At 48.0% G+C, this 21,065-nt stretch overlaps 1 long non-coding RNA gene and 1 pseudogene across 5 annotated transcripts in view; both read left to right on the top strand.

Moving 5' to 3' along the window:
• LOC134761280 (uncharacterized) overlaps positions 1 to 17,185 on the top strand; it is a 35,279-nt gene extending 18,094 nt beyond the window's left edge. Inside the window, exons 6-11 of one of the 5 annotated variants that reach the window (XR_010139717.1) lie at positions 7,256 to 7,452; positions 8,302 to 8,366; positions 14,011 to 14,133; positions 14,880 to 15,070; positions 16,701 to 16,900; positions 17,128 to 17,185. This is a non-coding gene — a long non-coding RNA (uncharacterized LOC134761280). The other 4 variants (XR_010139716.1, XR_010139715.1, XR_010139718.1 and 1 more) reach the window with 4 other exon arrangements.
• A 455-nt stretch (positions 17,186 to 17,640) lies between these two features.
• LOC129058797 (proline-rich protein 36-like) lies at positions 17,641 to 19,724 on the top strand (annotated as a pseudogene).
• Positions 19,725 to 21,065: the final 1,341 nt, after the last annotated feature.

Here is a 21,065-nt window from a genome sequence, read left to right as displayed (position 1 = left end):
TGTTTCAAAAAGAAAGAAAGAAATGAGCATGGTGGGAATGGGGACAGATGACAATGTTAAGTAGAGTGGTCAGGGTTGGCCTCATAAGTGAATATTGAGCAAAAGTTTGAAGCAGGTGATGGAGCTGGCCAAGGTGCTGAGGGAAGAGCATTGTAGGCTGAGTCAACAGGATCTTTATCCTGTTGGATAAAGTAGGAAACTCTCTGGTGTGTCTGCGGCTCTGGAAGGAGGCCAGTGGAGCAAAGAGATAGAGGGAGCAAAGTCAGCAAGGAGGCCAGGGAGTTACTGGGCTGGGATTGGTACAGATCGTGTAAGCCCTGGGATGCTATTGCTGGGGCTTTGGCTTTTACTATGACTAAAATGGGAACCACCGAGGGCTTCTGAGCAGAGAGGCGACATGGTCTGTCTCCTGATTTAAAAGCACGACCTGGCTGCCAAGTTGAGAAAGACTATGGGAAGATTTGGGTAGAAGCGTGGGGGCCAAGCTGTGGCAACATCCCGGTGGGAGATGATAGTGATCCTGACCGGGTTCATGGTGGTGGTGAGAGATGGTCAGAGCATGGATACATGTTGAAGTCAGTCAGTAGGATTTCCTGACAGACTGGATGTGAGCTGTGAGAGAAGGCAGTGGTCAAGGTTGAGTTTGATTCTAATTGAATTATTAAGTAATTTTAAAAAACACTACTGCCTTTCCCAATCCTACCAAGTAAAGGATGCTAGATAAAAGAAATCTCAAGTCAGGCCAGGTGCAGTGGCTCACACCTATAGTTCCAACAGTTTGAGAGGCAGAGATGGGAGTATGTTTTAAGGCCATGAGTTTGAGAGCAGCCTGGGCAACATAGCAAGACCTCCTCTCTAAAAAAACAAAAAAAAAATTAAAAAAAAAAATATAGCCAGACATGATGGTATGTACCTATGGCCCCAGTTACTCATGTGGCTGAGATGGGCAGATCTCTTGATTCTAGGAGTTTGAGGCCAGCTTGGGCAACATAGCAAGACTTCTCTCTCTACAAAAATGAAAAAAAAGCCTGACATGGTGGTACTTGCCTGTATTCCCAGGTATGGGGGCAGCTGAGGCAGGAGCATCTCTTGAGCCCAGTTGGTCAAGGTTGCAGTGAGCTATGATTATACAACTGCACTCCATCCTGGGTGACAGAGTGGGACCCTGTCTCAAAATACAAATACACATGAAATCTCAAGTCAGACCAGTCCCTTCTAGGCTATGTAGGCCTTGTAACCACATAGCTGCATGATCGGGTTTGTGTGGCTGTGGATGAGGAGACCCCTGTCCAATTGTCGGCTTTGTAATCAGTTTATTTTTCAATATAGTAATCAAATATATTTCATCATACTTGATGGTCTCAGATATGTGTGGATTTTGGAATTCCCCTTGGAACAGCTTGTAACATCTTATTGGCTCCATAATTCTGTAATTTTTAAAATCTGATCAGTTTTTAATAAGATCAGAGTTGATATTAGACTACCTAATCAGTTTTGTTAATGAGAAAATGAAATTGTGTTGTTTGCATTTTATCCAAGTTGGGTGTCATATTGGCTAAATCTCATCAATACTTGAACAAATGCAAAATTAGAGCTTATCATGAAACACAATGTAATTCTTGAAGAAGATGCCGTTTCTTTTTTTTCTTTTTTTTTTTTTTTAAGATAGAGTCTTTCTCTTGTCACCCAGGCTGGAGTGCAATGGTACGATTTTGGCTCACTGCAACCTTCACCTTCTGGGTTCAAGCAATTCTCCTGCCTCAGCCTCCCGAGTAGCTGGGATTACAGGTGCCCGCCACCACACCCAGCTAATTTTTGTATTTTTAGTAGTGATGGGGTTTCACCATATTGGCCAGGCTCCTCTGGAGCTCCTGACCTCAGGCAATCTGCCTGCCTCAGCCTCCCAAAATGCAAGGAGTACAGATGTGAGCAATCACACCTGGCCTCCATTTCTTTTTTGTAGTCTTTAATAAACAGCTGCTATCATTGGAGACTTGCTATTTAGGCACTTAGGAATTTTTCACTAGAAGGCATGTAAAGAAGGACCATGGGCATTTGTAATGAATTTAGCATTTATTCTTTGACTACATGACTGTCCCCAGAGCTGTAACTTTATTAATGAATTTTTTAGTAGCCATTTAGCTAGCAACTGAGCCTAACCAGCCACTCACCCTCGTTATTCAGTGCTCTTTTACTATTGTCTATTTCTCCTCCAACTTGGCTACACTCACAAAGTGATAAAAACTTGCATTTGTTTTCTTTCCTTTTCAGAGACAGGGTCTTGCTCTGTTGCTCAGGCTACAGTACAGTGACATGATCATGGTTCACTGTGGCCTCAAACTCCTGGGCTCAAGCAGTTTTCTCACTTCAGTCTCCCAAGTAGCTGGGACTACAGACATGTGCCACCATGTCCAGCTAATGTTTTCATTTTTTATCATAGAGACGGGATCTTGCCAGGTTGCTCAGACTGGGCTCAAAACTCCTGACCTCAAGTGATCCTCCTGCCTCAGCCTCCCAAAGTGCTGGGATTACAGGCAGGCATGACCACCTGTGCCCAGCCCCCTATTATCATTATTTTAAATAATAGCTTTATTAAAATATGATTCACATACCATTCACTTTATTTATTGAAATCTGCAATTCAGTAGGTTTTAGAATATTCACAGAGCTGTGCATCAATCACCACAGTCACTTTTAGAACGTTTCATTACCCTATAGAGAAATCCATACCCCTTAGCCACTACCTCCTACTCTCCCCACCTACCTTCGCCCCCAGCCTTAGGCAACCATTGATTAATTTTTTTGTCACTATAGATTTGCCTAATCTGGACAAATAGAATTGTACAATATGTGATCTTTTGTGGCTTTTTTTCCCTCTTAGCACAGTGTTTTCAAAGTTCCTTTATGTCATAGTGTGTATCGATATTGCATTCCTTCTATGGCAGCATTCCATGGTAGAGACACACTGCATTTTGTTTATCTGTTCATCAGTTGGTGGATATTTGGGTTGTTTCCATGTATTCCATGTATTGGTCATTATGAATAATGCTGCTATGAAGATTGTTGTACAAGTTTTTGTGTGGACATATATTTTTATTTTTCTGGGATATATGCCTAGGAGTGAAATTGTTGCATTATAGGATGACTGTACATTTAGTCTTTTGAGAAACTGCCAGACTGTTTTCTAAAGTGGCTACACCAGTTGGGTGCAATGGCTCACACCTGTAATCCCAGCTACTCAGGAGGCTCAGCTAGGAGGATGGCTTGAGCCCATGAATTCAAGACCAGCCTGGGCAAGATAGTGAAACCCTGTCTTGATTTTTAAAAAATCCAATTAAAATGACAAGAAAAGAAATACCCAAACAAAATGGTTACACGATTTTATGTTCCCACCAGTAATATATGTGGGTTCCAATTCCTCCACATCTTCACTGACATTTTTTTTTTTTTTTCTAGATAGGGGCTTGCTCTGTCTCTCAGGCTGCAGTGCAATGATGCCATCACAGTTCACTGCAGCCTTGACCTCCCAGGCACAAGTGATTCTCTCATCTCAGCCTCCTGAGTAGCTGAAAATTGCAGGTGTATGCCACCATGCCTGGCTAATTTTTATATTTTATTCTGTAGTGATGGGATTTTACCATGTTGCCCAGGCTGATCTCATACTCCTGGTCTCAAGTGATCTGCCCACCTCAGCCTCCCTAAGTTCTGGAATTACAGGCTGCCACCATGCCCGGCCTTCACCAACATTTGCCATTATCTGTGGTTTTTTTTTCCTTTATACCTTAAAGCAGTATGAGAACAAGTGTCTTCAATTATAGGAAACAGTATAATCCCAGGGCATTGGGAGGCTGACAGGAAGATGTCTTGATGCCAGGAGTTTTTGTTGTTGTTGTTGTTGTTGTTGTTTTTGACAGAGTCTCACTCTGTCACCCAGGGTAGAGTGCAGTGATGGGGTCCACTGCAACCTCCGCCTCCCAGGTTCAAGTGATTCTCCTGCCTCAGCCTCCCGAGTAGCTGAGACTACAGGTACACGCCACTACTGCCCAGCTAATTTCTGTATTTTTGATAGAGTCAGAGTTTCACCATGTTGGCCAGGATGGTCTTGAACTCCAGACTTCAGGTGATTTGCCTGCCTCAGCCTCCCAAAGTGCTGGGATTACAAGCATGAGCCACCATGCCCAACCTGACGCCAGGAGTTTTAGACTAGCCTGGGCAACCTAGCAAGACCTTGTCTCTACAGAATATTTAAAAATTAGCCAAATGTGGTGGTGCCTGTGTATAGTCTCTCTCCCTCTCTCTTTTTTTTTCTTTCTAACTTTTTGTGACATGGTCTGGCTCTGTCACCCAGGCTGAAGGGCAGTAGTGTGATCATGGCTCACTGCAGCCTGAAACTCCTGGGATCAAGTGATTGATCCTCCCTCCTCATCCTACCAAGTAGTAGGGACCACAGGTGTATGCCACCCAGGTCTTGCTATGTTGCCCAGGCTGGTCTTGAGCTCCTGGCCTCAAGCAATCCTCTCACCTTGGCCTCCCACAGTGCAAAGATTACAGGTATGAGCCACCATGCCTGGCCCCTACCCTGCCTATTGAGAACCAAAAGAAGGATCCAAATTCCCCTTAGCTCAACTCGAGCCATTTCCTGATTGCTTCATCAGCAAGGAGCTTGTTATTGGGCTGTCCAGGCCTCCCAAGCAGCACAGAAATGAGGTGAAGGAGTTTTCCTGCTGCTCCACTCTGTAAGGAGTTGGAGGGTGATGTTTACTCATTTGCAGAGAGAGATGCCTTGTAGGCACCTCAGGATGGAGAGGACCCTGATTCCAATGTCCTTTTTTTCTTTCAAAACAGGACCTTGCCCTGTCACTCAGGATGGAGTTCAGTGGTCCAATCGTGGCTCATTGTAGCCTCAAACTCCCAGGCTCAAGCAGTCCTACCATGTCAGCCCCCCCAGTAACTGGGACTACATGCAAGCATCGTGACACTCAGTGAATTTCGTTTTTATTTTTTTGTAGAGATGGGGCCTCAGTATGTTGCCACGGCTGACCTTGAACTCCTACACTCAAGGGATTTTCCTGACCTGGCCTCCCAAAGTATTGGTATTACAGGCATGAGCCATTGTGCCCACCGTCTCTGGTTCTTAACCTTCTGCCTCCCTTTTCCAGTTTTAAAGAATGCGTGTAATTACATGGGTTCTCCTAGATACTCCAGGATAATCTTGTTTTAAGGTCAGCTGATGAGCAACATTAATTTTATCTGCACTCTTAATTCCACCTTTCTATGTAATTGTGCTGTGTAACATAGGACATGAGCAATTGGTGGGGGTGGGGGTTATTACTTTGGCCACCACAGTAACTATTTTATGCCAGGTACTCAGCTAAGCACTGGTGAATTAAGCATGAATAACACACACTCCCTAATCTCCATCCATTCTTGGGAGGAGCACCTCACCTGCCATGCTCCTGAGAATCTGGGGAGTCAAAGAAGTCTTCCATGAGGAGGTGATGCCAAAGCGGACAAGTGACAGAGGAGTCAAAGCTAGCTAGGAAGAGAGTAGAGGTTTAAGGGGAAACATATTATAAGCAGAGGATATCACCCACTTCAGAGACTCCCAGAGGAGAAAGAGTTTGCATTGAAGGGGCAGATGAGGCTCAGTTGGACTCCATAGCAGATGAAATGGAGAGGGGCAAGCAGTGAGGCTGCCTTGCAAGGCAGGGCAGAGCAGGGGCTGTTAAGGAGTTTGGACTTAATCCCTGAGGCAAGGAGAAGTGATGTAAATGGGGGAGTAACATGATGAGATTCATGGATTAGAGACATGGCTCAGGCTGCTGTAGAGAAGGCACCAGGGAGAGCAGATGGCTCAATGGGTGTGCAGGAGACCTCTCACTGAGTTTAGGGAGAGGTTTTTTAAACAGAAGAAGTTTGAGTAATTTAAATGATGATGGGAAGGAGCTAAAAGTGGGGGATAGGTTAAAGATACAGGAAAGTGGGAGGAAGAACTGACAAGTGAGGTTCCAGAGAGGGCAGGAGAAGAGGAGATTCTCACAGGGGGATTAACACTTTCTTTTCTTTTTTCTTTCTGAGACAGAGTCTCACTCTGTCACCCAGGCTGGAGTGCAGTGGCACAATCTTGGCTCATTGTAGTGCAGACTTCCCAGGCTTAAGGGGTTCTCCCACCCCAGACTCCCAAGTAGCCGGAACTACGGGTGTGCACCACCACCACACCTGGCTAATGTTTCTTTTTTTGGTAGACACAGAGTCTCACTATTTTGTGCTGATTGGTCTCCAACTCCTGGCCTCAAGTGATCCTCCTGCCTAGGCTTCCCAAATTGCTGGGATTACAGGCATGAGCCACAATGCCTGGCCTCTGATAGTTCTGTATTCTCTAGAGTTGTCTTTACTTTGTGCTAGTGTGTCCCTCATTGTGCTGATCCTCTGTAAAAATTAATACCTTTTCTTTTTTTCAAGATGGAGTTTCACTCTTGTTGCCCAGGCTGGAGTGCAATGGCGCTATCTTGGCTCAGCGCAACCTCCACCTGCCTGGTTCAAGCGATTCTCCTGCCTCGGCCTCCCGAGTAGTTGGGATTACAGGCATGTGCCACCATGCCCAGCTAATTTTGTATTTTTAGTAGAGATGGGGTTGCTCCATGCTGGTCAGGCTGGTCTCGAACTCCTGACCTCAGGTGATCTGTCTGCCTTGGTCTCCCAAAGTGCTGGGATTACAGGCATGAGCCATTGTGCCTGGCCAAAATTAATACTTTTTATATTAAATTTACATATATATACATTTTTTCTTTTTGATACCGGGTCTCGCACTGTCACCCAGGCTGGAGTACAGTGGCACAACCTCTGCTCACTGCAGCCTCCACCTGGCAGGCTCAAGCAATTCTCCTGCCTCAGCCTCCCGAGTAGCTGGGATTACAGGTAAGTGCCACCACACCCAGCTGATTTTTGTGTTTTTCGTAGAGACGAGGTTTCGCCATGTTTCCCAGACTGTTCTCAAACTCCTGAGCTCAAAGCAGTCCACCCACCTTGGCCTCCTAAAGTGCTGGGATTACAGGTGTGAGCCACCTTGCTCATTCTAGTTTAAACTTTTGAATGGTTTGTGTCTCCTGATTGGACTCCTACAAATACAGAGTCGATGCTAGGAAGGGTACCAGGAGATAGACTCACACAGATGGGATTTGGGAGTAGGTTTGGTTATCCAAGGAGCAGTGCTGAGCTCCTTGCTAATGGGATATGGGATGCTGGTGATTTCCAGGAAGTGACTTCACAATGACTCAAGCTACCATATACTGTTGATTGTGAAATGCCAGTTGAAGCATATGTCCTGTGAGCTTAGGGGTGCTACAGGTTGACCACTGCAGCAGTAAAGATGACTCTGAAGAATGGCATGGGATGGATCCTTTCGAATGCACTTGAGCAGCGGTCTCCAACCACAGGGCCACAGAGCTGGAGGTGAGCGGCAGGCGAGTGAAGGGAAACTTCATCTGTATTTCTAGCCCCTCCCATCGCTTGCATGACCACCTGAGCTCCATGTCCTGTCAGATCAGCAGCAGCATTAGATTCTCATAGGAGCACAAACTCTGTTGTGAAGTGTGCATGCGAGGGATCTAGGTTGTGTACGCCTTATGAGAATCTAATGCCTGATATTCTGTTACTGTCTCCCATCACCCCAGATGGACAGTCTAGTTGCAGGAAAACAAGCTCGGAGATCCCACTGAGTCTACGTTATAATGAGTTGTAGAATCATTTCATTATATATTACTATGTAGTAATAATAGAAATAAAGTGCAGAATGTATGTAATGCACTTGAATCATCCTGAAATTATTCCCTCACTCCCAGTCTGTGGAAAAATTGTCTTCCACACATTCACTCTGTTTTTTGGTAGAGGCAGGGTCTTAATATATTGCCCAGGCTGATCTCAAACTCCTGGCCTCAAGTAATAGACCTCTCTCAGCCTCCCAAAGTGCTGAGATTACAGGCATAAGCCACCACCCTCAACCAAGGCTTTCTTAAACCAAATAAAAATTAAGTGAGATTACTTGAGCCCAGGTGGTCAAGGCTGCAGTGAGCCTGATTGCACCACTGCACTCCAGCCTAGGTGACGGAATGAGACTGTCTCAAAAAATAAAATAAAATACAAATTAACCCTTTATGATGTTCCCAGTAACTTTCCCTCCTAAGTGTTCCCCACAAATCTTTGAATTCTGTTTAATTTTCACATAACATTTAAGACGTTTAAGAACTTATGTCTGTCTGTGTCATCCCTTTATGTCAAAAGATGTCTTTTTGTCACTTCCAGCTGGATCTACCATGAACGACTTCTGAATCCAGGAAGAGAGACTGACTGGGCAACATGTTATTCAGGTACAAAAAGATTTGGACTGTAACTCAAAAATGATCAAATGATAGTGCATGCATCAAGTGCAACGGGAAGCTCTTCTGGAGAGTGAGAGAAGCTTCCAGTTAAGGTGACCTTGAAGCCAAGTCCTGAAAGATGAGGAAGAGTTGTATGAGAGTGGGGAGGGAAGGGGGAGGTGGCGGGATGGGGAATGGGCTGGGATGGGATGGAGCAAACTGCCCAGGAAGGGAAACCAGCACTGTACAGACCTGAACAACAAAGATGGCATATTTTGTTCAGGGAATGGTGAATTAAGTGTGGCAGGAATGCTTTGTAGAGACAGTAATTTGCTTGTATGGAATTTTGCCTGAGAGACCTCATTGCAGTTTCTGATTTTTTGATGTCATCATCCATCACTGTCCTTGTCAAATAGTTTGGAATGGGTATAATGATCACAATAACCCCAAGCATAATATTTCATTAATTCTCACAGAATCACAGGTAGGTGCCACAGTTATCCCTATTTGATGAATGGAGTGATGAAGCCTTGGGAATAATGAATGATTTGCCCAAGCTCACCTGGATATTAAGACTGAGTCAAATGTTGGGTCTGGTCTGACTTTAATGTTTGCTTTGTTCATGAGCACCACGTATTGCCTCTCCTATGCCGTTAAGCGGTAGACAGGTGACAGAAAAGCCCATGTTTGTCTCTACTCACACACTTCCGACTGAATGTATGTATGGAGTTTCTACACCAAACTCTTCAGTGCTCTGGATATTAACTGGGTGTCCCATGACTTTATTCTGACACTACCTGGAGTTAGCACAGACCCTACAAGTTAGGGCCTCAGCCCCACGAGACCATCCTGACTTCAGATGCCAATGGCAAGTCCTAAGTTGTCACCTGTACTTTTGACCAACCGGTTACAAATCGGGGGTTCCCATAACTGTTTTCTTGGGTTTAATAATTTGCTAGAACAGTTTATGGAACTCAGAAAAACAGTTTATTTTCTTTTTTTCTGAGAGAGAGGGTCTTATTTTGTTGCCCAGGCTGGTGTGCAATGGTGCAGTCATAGCTCATTGCAGCCTTGATTGTCTGGGCTCCAGTGGTTTCCCATCTCAGCCTCCCTAGTAGCTGAGACTACATGCCTGCAACACCACATCTGGCTAGTTTCTTTTATTTTTTGTATAGATGGGGTCTTGTTGTGTTGGCCAGGCTGGCCACAAATTCCTGGTCTCAAGTGATCCTCCCACCTCAGCCTCTGAAAGTGCTGGGATTACAGATGTGAGCCACCACATCTGGCCAGTTCATTTCCTATTACTGGTTCATTGTGAAGGATACATCTCAGAAACAGTCAATGAAAGAGACGTGCATGCTGGATGCAGTGGTTCATGCCTGTAATCTCAGCACTTTGGGAAGACAAGGTGGGAGGATTGTTTAAACTCAGGAGTTTGAGACCAGCCTGGGCAACATGGTGAAAACCTGTCTCTATAAAAAATTAAAAAATAATAATAATAACCGGTGTGGTGTTGTGCACCTAGAGTTCCAACTTCTAGGGAAGCTGAGATGAGAGGATGCCTTGAGCTGGGGACTGGGGAGGCTTAGGTTACAGTAAGCTGAGATTGTGCCACTGCACTCTAGCTTGGACAAAAGAGGCTGATCCTGTCTCAAAAAAAAGAAAGATACCCAGGGCAAGTTAAGTTCGGAGGAGCACAGAGCTCCCATGCCCTCTGTTGAACATGCGACCCTCCCAGCATCTCCTGTGTCCAGCAACCCTGAAAGCTCTGCAAACCCCATTCAGGGTGTTTATGGAGGCTTTATTATGCAAGCATGATTGATAAAATCTTTGGCTGTTGGTGATTAAGTCAGTCTCCAGCCCCTCTTCCTCCTGGAGTTCAGTGCATGAGGCTGAAAGTTCCAAGCCTCTTACCATGTGGTTGCATGGTAATCAGCCCTCCTCTTGAAGAAATGTAGGAGCTTGCAGTCACCCAGTCATCTCAACAACATCCCCAAATGCATTCTTACCATGCTGGAGATCCCAAAGTTCTTAGAGGCTCTTGTGTTAGAAACCTGGGACCAAGACCAAATATTAAAACAAAAGATGTTCCTGTCACATCTATCACTGAGGTCTTTCTAAGAGCTTTAGAAGCTCTGTGCCAGGAACCAGGGACAGAGATGAAATATATATTTCTTTTCTTTTCTTTTTTTGAGACAGAATCTCCCTGTGTCATCCAGGCTGGAGTGCAGTGATGTGATCATAGCTCACTATAGCGTTGGCCTTCTGAGATCAAGCGATCCTCCCATCTCAACCTCCCAAGTAGGTAGGACTACACATGCATGTCACCCATGCCCAGCTCATTTTTGTAGAGTTGGAGTTTCACCATGGTGGCCAGGTTGGCCGTGTTGGCCAGATGGGGTCTTCTTTTGTTGCCCAGGCTGGCCACAAATTCCTGGGCTCAAGTGATCCTCCCACCTCTTCCTTGTAGAGATGCGATTTAGTTATGTCATTCAGGCTGATCTCAAACTCCTGAGCTAAATCGATTGTCTCACTTCAGCCTCTCAAGTAGCTGGGACTACAGGCGCATACCACCATGTCGGGCTAATATTTATTTTTATTTTTTTTCTAGAGGTGGGGGTCTCACTATGTTGTTCATGCTAGTTTCAAACTTCGGGCCTCAAGTGTTCCTCCTGCCTTGACCTCCCAAAGTTTTGGGATTCTGGGTGGGAGCCATCATGCCCAGCAATCACAAGGGTCTTTATAAAAGAAAGAGAGTAGGAGATTCAGAATTGGAGCAGGAGATGTGGTGATGAAAGCAGAGGTAAGAGAGGGAGATTTGAAGATGCTTCACTTCTGGCTTTGAAGATGGAGCCAGGGGCCATGATCCAAGGAATGGGGGTGGCTTGTAGAAGCTGGAAAAGCCAAGGGAACACTTTAGAGTCTCCAGAAGGAATGCAGCCCTGCTGACACCTTGACTTTAGCCTTAATAGACCTAGTTTGGGTTTCTGGCCCCTAGAACCGTAAGATGGTAGTTTTGTGGTGTTTTAAGCCACTAAATGTAGGAAACTGCAAACTATGTTGCAACGGCAAGAAGAAATGAACATGAAGCCAGGCATGATGGCTCATGCCGGTAATCCCAGCACTTTAGGAATTTAGGCAGGAGGATCACTTGATGCCAGGAGTTCAAGACCAGTCTGGGCAACATAGTAAGACCTTGTCTCTACAAAAAATGAAAAAATTGGCCAGGCATGGTGGCTCACGCCTGTAATTCCAGCACTTTGGGAGGCCGAAGCGGGCAGATTACCTGAGGTCAGGAGTTCGCGACCTGCCTGGCCAACATTGCGAAATCCCGGCTCTACTAAAAATACAAAAATTAGCTGGGTGTGGTGGCACGCACCTGTAATCCCAGCTACTTGGAAGGCTGAGGCTGGAGAATCACTTGAATCTGGGAGGTGGAGGTTGTAGTTAGCCGGGATCACACCATTACACTACAGCCTGGGCAAGAAGAGTGAAACTCTGTCTCAAAATAAAATAAAATAAAATACTAAAAAATTTAGCCGGGCATGATGGCATGAACCTGGAGTCCCAGCTACTGGGGAGGCTGAGGTGGGAGGATCGCTTGAGCTTGGAAATTTGAGGTTGCAGTGAGCTGTGATTGTGCCACTGCACTCCAGGCTTGGTGACAGTGAGATCTTGAAAAAAAGAAGAAAGTAAAGAAGAAATGAGCATGGTGGGCATGGGGACAGATGGCAATGTTAAATAGAATGGTCAGGGGTGGCCTCCTAAGTGAAAATTGAGTAAAGACTTGAAGGAGGGGAAGGAGCTGGTCAAGGTGCTGAGGGAAGAGGACTGTAGGCAGAAACAATAGAATAAAGTGTCTGAGGTGTGTCTGAGGCTCGGGAAGGAGGCCCATGGAGCAGACGGAGAGAGGGAGAGAATTAGGGGAGGGGGCCAGGGAGTTGCTGGGTGGGGATCAGTACAAATCACATAAGCCCCGGGAGGTTATTGCTGGGGCTTTGGCTTTTACTCTGACTCAGATGGGAACTGCGGGAGGATTCTGAGCAGAGTGACGACGTGCTCTGTCTCCTGATTTAAAAGCATTCTCTGGCTGCTGAGTTGAGAAAGACTATGGGAAGATGTGGGTAGAATCATGGGGGCCAAGCTTTGGCAACATCCAGGCGGGAGATGATGGTGGTCCTGACCAGGGTCATGGTGGTGTTGAGAGATGGTCAGAGGGGAGAAATAGGGGAGGAGGCCAGGGAGTTGCTGGGTGGGGACCTTTAGTACATGTTGAAGACAGTCAACGGGATTTCCTGACAGACTGGATATGGGGTGTGAGAGAAGGCAGGGGTCAAGGTTGAGTTTGATTGTTACTGAAATTATTAAGTAATTTTAAAAAACACTACTGCCTTTCCCAATCCTACCAAGTATGGGATGCTAGATTAAAGAAATCTCTTCAGGCTCATTGCGGTGGCTCATGCCTGTAGTCCCAGCTGTTTGGTAAGCAGAGGTGGGAGTATCTTTTAAGGGCAGGTGTTCAAGACCAGCCTGGACAACACAGCAAGATCTGCTCTTTACAAAAATATTTTTCAAAATTAAATAAATGTAGCTAGGCGTGGTGATGTGTACTTGTAGTTTCAGCTACTCAGGAGGCTGAAGTGGGCAGATCTCTTGAGGTCAGGAGTTTGAGGCCAGCTTGGGCAACATAGCAAGACCCCTCACTCTACAAAAAAATTAAAAAAGGAACCAGGCATGGTGGCACTCAACTGTACTACCAGCTACTGGGGAGCTGAGGCAGGAAGATGGCTTGAGCCCAGGAGGTCGAGGCTGCAGTGAGCTATAAGGGCACAGCTGCACTCCAGTCTGGGTGACAGAGCAGGACCTGTCTCACAATACAAATAAAAATACAAGTAAAATAATGAAATCTCAAGTCAGAGCCTTTTGGCTCTGCAGCACTTGCAACCCCTCAGCCGTGCAGTGGGGTTTGTGTCACTGAGAATGAGGAGACCCCTGCCCGGTGTTGTTGCCTGACTAATCAGTGTTTTAAAACATATATTAATCGGGGTGGGCGCGGTGGCTCACACCTGTAATCCCAGCACTTAGGGAGACCCAGGCGGGTGGATCACCTGAGGTCAAGAGTTCAAGACCAGCCTTGCCAACATGGCGAAACTCCTTCTCTACTAAGAAAATACAATAATTAGCTGGACTTGGTAGTGGGCCCCTGTAATCCCAGCTACTTGGGAGGCTGAGGTAGGAGAATCGCTTGAACCTGCGGGGCGGAGGTTGCAATGAGCTGAGATTGCACCACTTCACTCCAGCCTGGGCAAAAGAACAAGACTTTGTCTCAAAGAAAAAAAAAAGTATTATATCAACATGTAATGGTTTTATTATTAATATGTAATGAATATTAAATATTTTTAAAATCTTGTATTATATCAACATGTAATGGCTTTAATATGTGATGAATAATATTTAAGAACTTGTGTCTTATTTTCTAGTTTTAATATAATTATCTACAGAAAGAAATAGTCTTAGAGATCTTCAATAAAGTTAAAAAATGTAAAGGGATGTTAGATCCCAAAAGATTGAGAATTTCTAGTTTAGAAATATTCAGAGTAAGCCACATACTACTTGCTACTTGAACTATTTTTTTCTTTGATTTTTATTTTAGGAGATGGGGTCTCACCCTGTCACCCAGGCTTGAGTACAGTAGTGCTATCACAGCTCGCTTCAGCCTTGAACTCCTGGGCTAAGGATCCTCCTACCTGAGCCTCCTGAGTAGCTGAGACTGTAGGTATGCATGACGATACTTGGCTAATTTTTAAATTCTTTTGTAGATGTGGGGTCTCACTTTGTTGGCCAGGCTGGTGTTAAACTCATGGCCTCAAGTGACCCTTCCACCCCTGCCTCCCATCCTAGAGGTGTGTGCCACTACAAGGAGCGCTTGTTCAATGTTCTAAAAAACAAATTTCTAAAGTAAGGCTGTGGGATGATGGCAGGAAGATAAAAGAAAAACAGAAGAATAAGTTAAAATGATTTATTCACACATATTCTTTTGACAGCAAGAAGAACTTTTAGTATATACATTCCTTACAAACAAACAAAAGGCAGATAAACAATGTTGTATACGAACTTCAACACACACCGTACAATATTCCCATTTTGCTGACATAAGTTATGGAAATTTCGTTGTTTACTTGAGTGTCGCTACCAGTATTTTGCTTCTCTGATGATTTTTATCAACTTCCTCATCTGTTAACTTCTCTCCAAGGTATGTCATATCATGACATACTGCTGCTGCATGAACATGGCCAGTGTCTTCCTGTTAAACATGTAGAATGCTTTCCTAATTTCTCTTTTTACTCTCTGTCTTTGTGTTTTGCATTTTTCTTACTTTTATTGTCAGAAACTCCAGAAAGTCAATCGTACTAATTTATCACCATTTGCTTTATTAATTTATACTTTGCTTACATGGAATTTTGCCCAACAGACCTCATTACAATTTCTAACCTGTTTTATTTTGTTTTTTTTCTGAGACAGAGTCTCCCTCTGTTGTCCAAGGCTGGAGTGTAGTAGTGCTATCACAGCTGACTGCAGCCTCAACCTTCCAGGCTGAAGCGATCCTCCCATCTCAACCTCCCACGTGGCTGAGACTATAGGTGCTTGCCACTATGCCCAGCTAATATTCGGAATTTTCCTATACGTGGATTCCAGAGGGGTGACAGTGAAACGTGAGTAAGCATGGATTTTGGTATATGCAGAGATGGGGGGCTGGAACTAATTCTGTATACTGAGTGACGACTGTATATGTTTTTACAATTATGCTGTAGGATACATACTGTTGCATAGCCTTGAAAATAATAATTTTTAATTGAGTGGAATAATAATAATATTGATAAAAGTAGCAGCTGGCCAGGTGTGGTGGCTCACACTGGTAATCGCAACACTTTGGGAGGCTGAGGCAGGAGGATGGCTTGAGGCCAAGTGTTTGCGATAGGCCTTGGAAACAAAGGGAGTCGCCATCCCTACAGAAAAATACATGAATTAGCCTAGTGTGGTGGCATGTTCCTGTAGTCCCAGCTCCTTGGTAGGCTGAGGTGGGAGGATCACTTGAGCCCAGGGAGGCTGAGACTGCAGTGAGTCATGATCAGGCCTCTGCACTCCAGCCTGGGTGACAGAGTGAGACCCTGTCTCAAAACGACAAAAAAGTAGCAGCTAACATCAACTGACCTTTTACCAGGTACCTATTAATACCATAGTTTAATTTCTTATAACTGTTTCTTATTTCACTTACCAACTCTGTCTTCAGTTACTCCCAGATTTTTACTGTGTTTGTACAGATGACCTTTTGTTTAGATTGAATTGTCTCCCCAGAAGTAAGATTACTGTGAGTCACGGTGAATGGACATTCTCATTACCCTTGATGTAAATTGACAAGGTTTTGGGTGCCTCCCAGCTATAATCTTAGCACTTTGGGAGGCTAAGACAGGAGGATTGCTTGAGGCCAAGAGTTGGAGGAGGCAGTATGGCAGTATGGTGAGACCCTGTCTCTATTATTTTAAAAAATTGACAAGCTTTACCCTGGAAGGCTTATACACAATTTAAACACCCCTTATAGTATAAGAAAGTGCCCATTTCACTGCACCTTTGCCAGCACAGGGTATTATAATTTAGTAAGTCATTTTTTGTTTGATTATCTTAAATAGATAAAAGACCTCATATTACTTTACTTGTCACATTTCAACATCTTTCCTTAGCTTATTAGCTCTATTTCTTTTTTGTCTGTAAATGGTTGTTGTTGTTTTGTTCTTTGAGACAGGGTCTTGCTCTGTCACCAGGCTGGACTGTAGTGGCATAATCATGCCTCACTGCAGCCTTGACCTGCCAGGCTCAAACTTCAGCATTCTGAGTAGCTGGGACTACAGGTGTGCACCACCACTCCCAGCTAATTTTTTTTCTTTTTTTGGATAGAGACAGGGTCTCACTGTGTTGTCCAGAGCAGTCTCTAGCTCCTGGCCTTAAGCAATCCTCCTGCATTAGCTTCTGAAATTGCTGGAATTTCAGGCATGAGCCACCATGCCTGGCCTGGGCTAGTCCTATATTCTCTAGAGTTCTCTTTACTTTGTGCTAGCCAATCTCTCATTATGCTGTTCACCTGTTATAATGAATAATTCTCTGTATTAAATTTTACCACTTTAAACTTTTGAGTGGTTTATGCTTCCTGATTGGACTCTGACTAATATGCTAGGAAGGGTCCCAGGAGATAAACCCACACAGATGGGATTTGGACATAGGTTTGGTTTCCCAGGGGGCAGTGCTGAGCTCTTTGCCAGTGGGAAATGGGATGCTGGTGATTTCCAGGAAGTGACCTCACAATGACTCAAGCTACCACTTACTGTTGATTGTGACAAAATGCCAGCTGAGGCTCATGCCTTGGGAGCTAAGTGGTTGCTGCACTTGACCACTATGAAGACTGGTGTGGGAAGGGTCGTTTTGGATGCACTTGAGCAGGGGTCCCCAACCCCTGAGCCATGGAGCCGTAAGGAGCCACACAGCAGGAGGTGAGTGGTGTCAAGTGAGGGAGTGAGGGAAGCTTGGTCTGTATTTACAGCCACTCCCCTTTGCTCACATTCCCGCCTGAGCTCCACCTTCTCAGATCAGCAGCAGCATTAGATTCTCATAGGAGAACGCACCCTGTTGTGAGCCGTGCATGTGAGGGATCTAGGTTGCGCTGTCCTTATGAGAATCTAATACCTATTGATCTGTCACTTTCTCCCATCACGCTCAGGTGGGACCATCTAGTTGCAGGAAAGCAAGCTTAACACGCCCACTGATTCTACATTATGGTGAGTTCTATAATTATTTTATTATATATTACAGTGTAATAATGGAAATAAAGTGCCTAATAAATGTAATGTGCTTAAATCTTTTGGCCCAGCTCCTACCTCCCGGCAGCCTCTCCAGGCCCAGAACTTTCTCCAGTCAGCCTCTACAGACCAAGCTCATGACTCACAATGGCCTATTTAGGCCCATACCCTACCTCATGGCAGTCTCCGCAGATGAGGCTACTGCCTCACAACAGCCTCCACAGGCACAGCTCCATCGTTACAATGGCCTCTTTAGACCCAGTTCCTGCCTCCCAGGCTTCTCTCCAGGCCCTGAACTTTCTCAAGTTGACCTCACCAGACCCAGCTCCTGCCACTCATTGGCCTCCCAAGGGCCAGCTTTTGCCTCACGGCCACCTTCCAAGACCCAGCTCCTGTTGTACAGTGGCCTCTTGAGGCCCATCTTCTGACTCTGGGCAGCCTGTACAGGCCCAGCTCCTGCCTTACAACAGCCTCTTTAGTCCCAGCTCCTGCCTCTTTGCAGGAGGCCCAAATGTCCTCAAGTCCAGGCCACAAAATCCAGGGCCAAAATGTCCACAAGTCGGCCTCTCAAGGCCCAGCTCCTGCCTTTCGTTGGCATCTCCAGGCCCAGCTGCTGCCCCCAGGTGGCCTCTACAGGCCGTGCTCTTTCTTCTGACTGTGTCTGGAGGTCCAACTCCTGCCTCAGAACAACCTCTTTTGGCTCAGCTCCTGCCCAGCTCCTAGTGGCCTTTGTAGGCCCAAAACTGCCTCAAGTCAAGCTTTCCAGGCCCACCTTCTGCCTCCCAATGGCCTGGACAGGCCAGCTCCTGCGTGACAATGGCCTCTCCAGGCCCAGCTTTTGCCTCACAGAAGCCTTCCCCAAACAAGGTCCTACCTGCCTCCCAGCAGCCTCAACAGGCCCAGATCCTGCTTCACACTAATCTCATTAGGCCCAGCTCATACCTCACCATGGCCTCTCCAGGCCCAGCTCCTGCCCCTCGACAGGCTGTCCGTGCCCGAAACTTCCTCAAGTCGACCTCTCCAGGCACAGCTCCTGCCTAACATTGGCCTCTTTAGGCACAGCTCATGCCTTGGTGGCCTCTCCAGGCCCAGCTCCTGCATCCCAGCACCTTCTCTAGACCGAGAACTTTCTCAAGTCTGCCATTCCAGGCCCAACTCGTGCCTTCCGTCAGCATCTACAGGCTCAACCTCTGCCTCACAGCACATTTTCCCAGCCCAGCATGTGCCTCACTGCAACCCCCTAGGCCAAGCTCCTGCCTTTCAGCAGCCTCTACAGGCCCCACTCCTACCTCAATGGCCTCTCTAGGGCAAACTTATGCCTCACAGTGGCCATTCTGGCCCAGCTTTTGCCTTTTGGCAGCATCTCCAGACCCAGAACTTCCTCAAGTGGGCCTCTCCAGGCCCAGCTCTTCCTCCCGGTGGCCGCTGCAGGCCCAGACTGTTGTCAAGTCGGCCTGTCCAGGGTCAGCTCCTGCCTCCCGGCGGCCTCTGCAGGCCCAGGTCGTCCTCAAGTCGGCCTCCACAGGCCCAGCTCCAGCCTCTCGGCGGCCTCTCCGGGTGCAAAAGTTCCTCGAGTCAGCCTCTCCAGACCCAGCTCCTCCTGCCCCCCAGTGGCCTTTTTCAGCCCAGCCCAGCTCATGCCTCCTGGCGGCCTTCGCAGGCCCCACTTTTGACTTTTGGCGGCCTCTGCAGGCCCGAATTTGACCTCCAGTCAGCCTCTCCAGGCCCGGCCTCCTGCCTCCCGAAGGCCTGCACAGGCCCAGCCTCTGCCTCACAGCAGACTATCCACTCCCAGCTAGCCCTCGCCTCACTGCGGCCTCCCCAGTCCAAAGCTCCTGCCTCTCAGCCGCTTCAGCAGGCCCAGCTCTCTCCTGCCAGTGGCATCTTCAGGCCCATGGGGTTCATTCCTCACAATGGCCTTTCCAGGCCCAGTTTTTCCCTTCCGGCGGCCTCTTCGGGCCCAGAACCTCCTCAAGTTGGCCTCTCCAGACCCACGTGCAGCCTCCCGGCGTCCTCTCTGTGCCCAGGTCTTCCTCCCGGCTGCGTCTCCAGGCCCGACTCCGGCCTCCCAACAACTCTTTGGACTCAGCTCCCGCCCAGCTCCCGGTGGCCCTGGTAGGCCCACAACTTCCTGAAGCCAAGCTCCCCAGGCCCAGCTCAGGCCTCATGGTGGCCTCTCCAGGCTCAGCTCCTGCCCTCCGACGGCGTCTCCAGGCTCCAAACGGCGTCCGGTCGGTGGGCTCCTCCTGGCCCAGCTTGGGCCTCCCGGCAACCTCTGCAGGCCCAGGTCGTCCTGAAGTCGGCCTCTCCAGGCCCAGCTCCGGCCTCCCAGCAAGCAAGCTCTTTTGGCTCAGCTCCTGCCCAGCTCCCACTGGCCTTTGTAGGCCCCGAACTTTCTCCAGCCAAGCTCTTCAGGCCCACCTCCTGCCTCCCGGTGCCTGAACTGGCCCAGTTCTGGCTGAAGAACAGCCTCTGCAGGCCCCGCTCTTGCCTCCCAGGGGCCTCTCCAGGCCCGGCTCTCAACCCACGGCGTCCTCCCGGGGCCAACTCCCTGCCTGCCTCCCGGCAGCCTGCGAGCAGCCCAGCTCCTCCCTCATGGTGGCCTGTTGAGGCCCAACTCATGCCTTTGGCACCCTGCCCAGAGGCGTGAGCCCCTGCCTCACACTGGCCTCTCTCACGCTAGGACTTCTCTCAGCGTGAGAGAGGACCTCAGTGTGAGACAGGACCTGTGAGAGGACCTCTCTCAGCATGAGAGAGGACCTGTGAGAGGATCTCTCTCAGCGTGAGAGAGGACTCCTCTCAGCGTGAGAGAGGACCCTCTCAGAGGACCTCTCTCACACGGAGAGAGGACCCGTCTCAGAGGACCTCTCTCACACGGAGAGAGGTCCTCCCTCACACTGGCCTGTTGAGGCCCAATTCATGCCTCTGGCACCCTGCCCAGAGGCGTGAGCTCGTGCCTCACACTGGCCTCTCTCAGCATGAGAGAGGACATGTTAGAGGACCTCTCAGCGTGAGAGAGGACCTCTTTCAGCGTGAGAAGGGACCTCTCTCAGCGTGAGAGAGGACCCCTCTCAGAGGAACTCTCTCAGCGTGAGAGGACCCCTCTAAGAGGACCTCTCAGCGTGAGAGAGAACCCCTCTCAGAGGGCCTCTCTCACGCTGAGAGAGGTCCTCCCTCACACTGGCCTGTTGAGGCCCAACCCATGTCTCTGGCACCCTGACCAGAGGCGTGAGCCCCTGCCTCACACTGGCCTCTCTCACGCTGAGAGAGGTCCTCTCTCACGCTGAGAGAGGTCCTCTCTCACGCTAGGACTTCTCAGTGTGAGAGAGGACCTCAGCGTGAGAGAGGACCTCTTTCAGTGTGAGAAAGGACCTCTCTCACGCTGAGAGAGGTCCTCCCTCACGGTAGCTTGTTGAGGCCCAGCTCATGACTCTGGTGGCCTCTCCAGGCCCAGTCCCTGCCTGTTGGCTGGTGGCTTCTAGAGGCCCAGCCTCTACCTCAACAGTGGGCCCTCCAGGCCCACCTCTTGCCTCACCGTGGCCTCCTCGGGCCAGGCTCCCGCCTCGGGACGACCTCCGCAGGCCCAGCTCCTGCCTCGTGGAAGCCCTCCGGAGGCCAAGCTCATACGTCACGCGGCCTCTCCCGGCCTGGCGTTTGCTCCTTTGCATGCGCTCCAGGCCCTGCACTTCCTCCAGTCGGCCTCTCCAGGCCCAGCTCTTCCTCCCGGCGGCCTCTGCAGGCCCAGACTGTCGTCAAGTCGGCCTGTCCTGCTTCCCGGCGGCCTCTGCAGGCCTGGGGTGGCCAACTTGAGGACGACTTGGGCCTGTAGAGGCCGCTGGGAGGAAGAGCTGGGCCTGGA

The sequence above is a fragment of the Pongo abelii genome, chromosome 3, assembly GCF_028885655.2.
Source record: "Pongo abelii isolate AG06213 chromosome 3, NHGRI_mPonAbe1-v2.0_pri, whole genome shotgun sequence".
Classification (NCBI taxonomy): domain Eukaryota; kingdom Metazoa; phylum Chordata; class Mammalia; order Primates; family Hominidae; genus Pongo; species Pongo abelii.
This window is presented reverse-complemented; position numbering and strand designations above follow the sequence as displayed.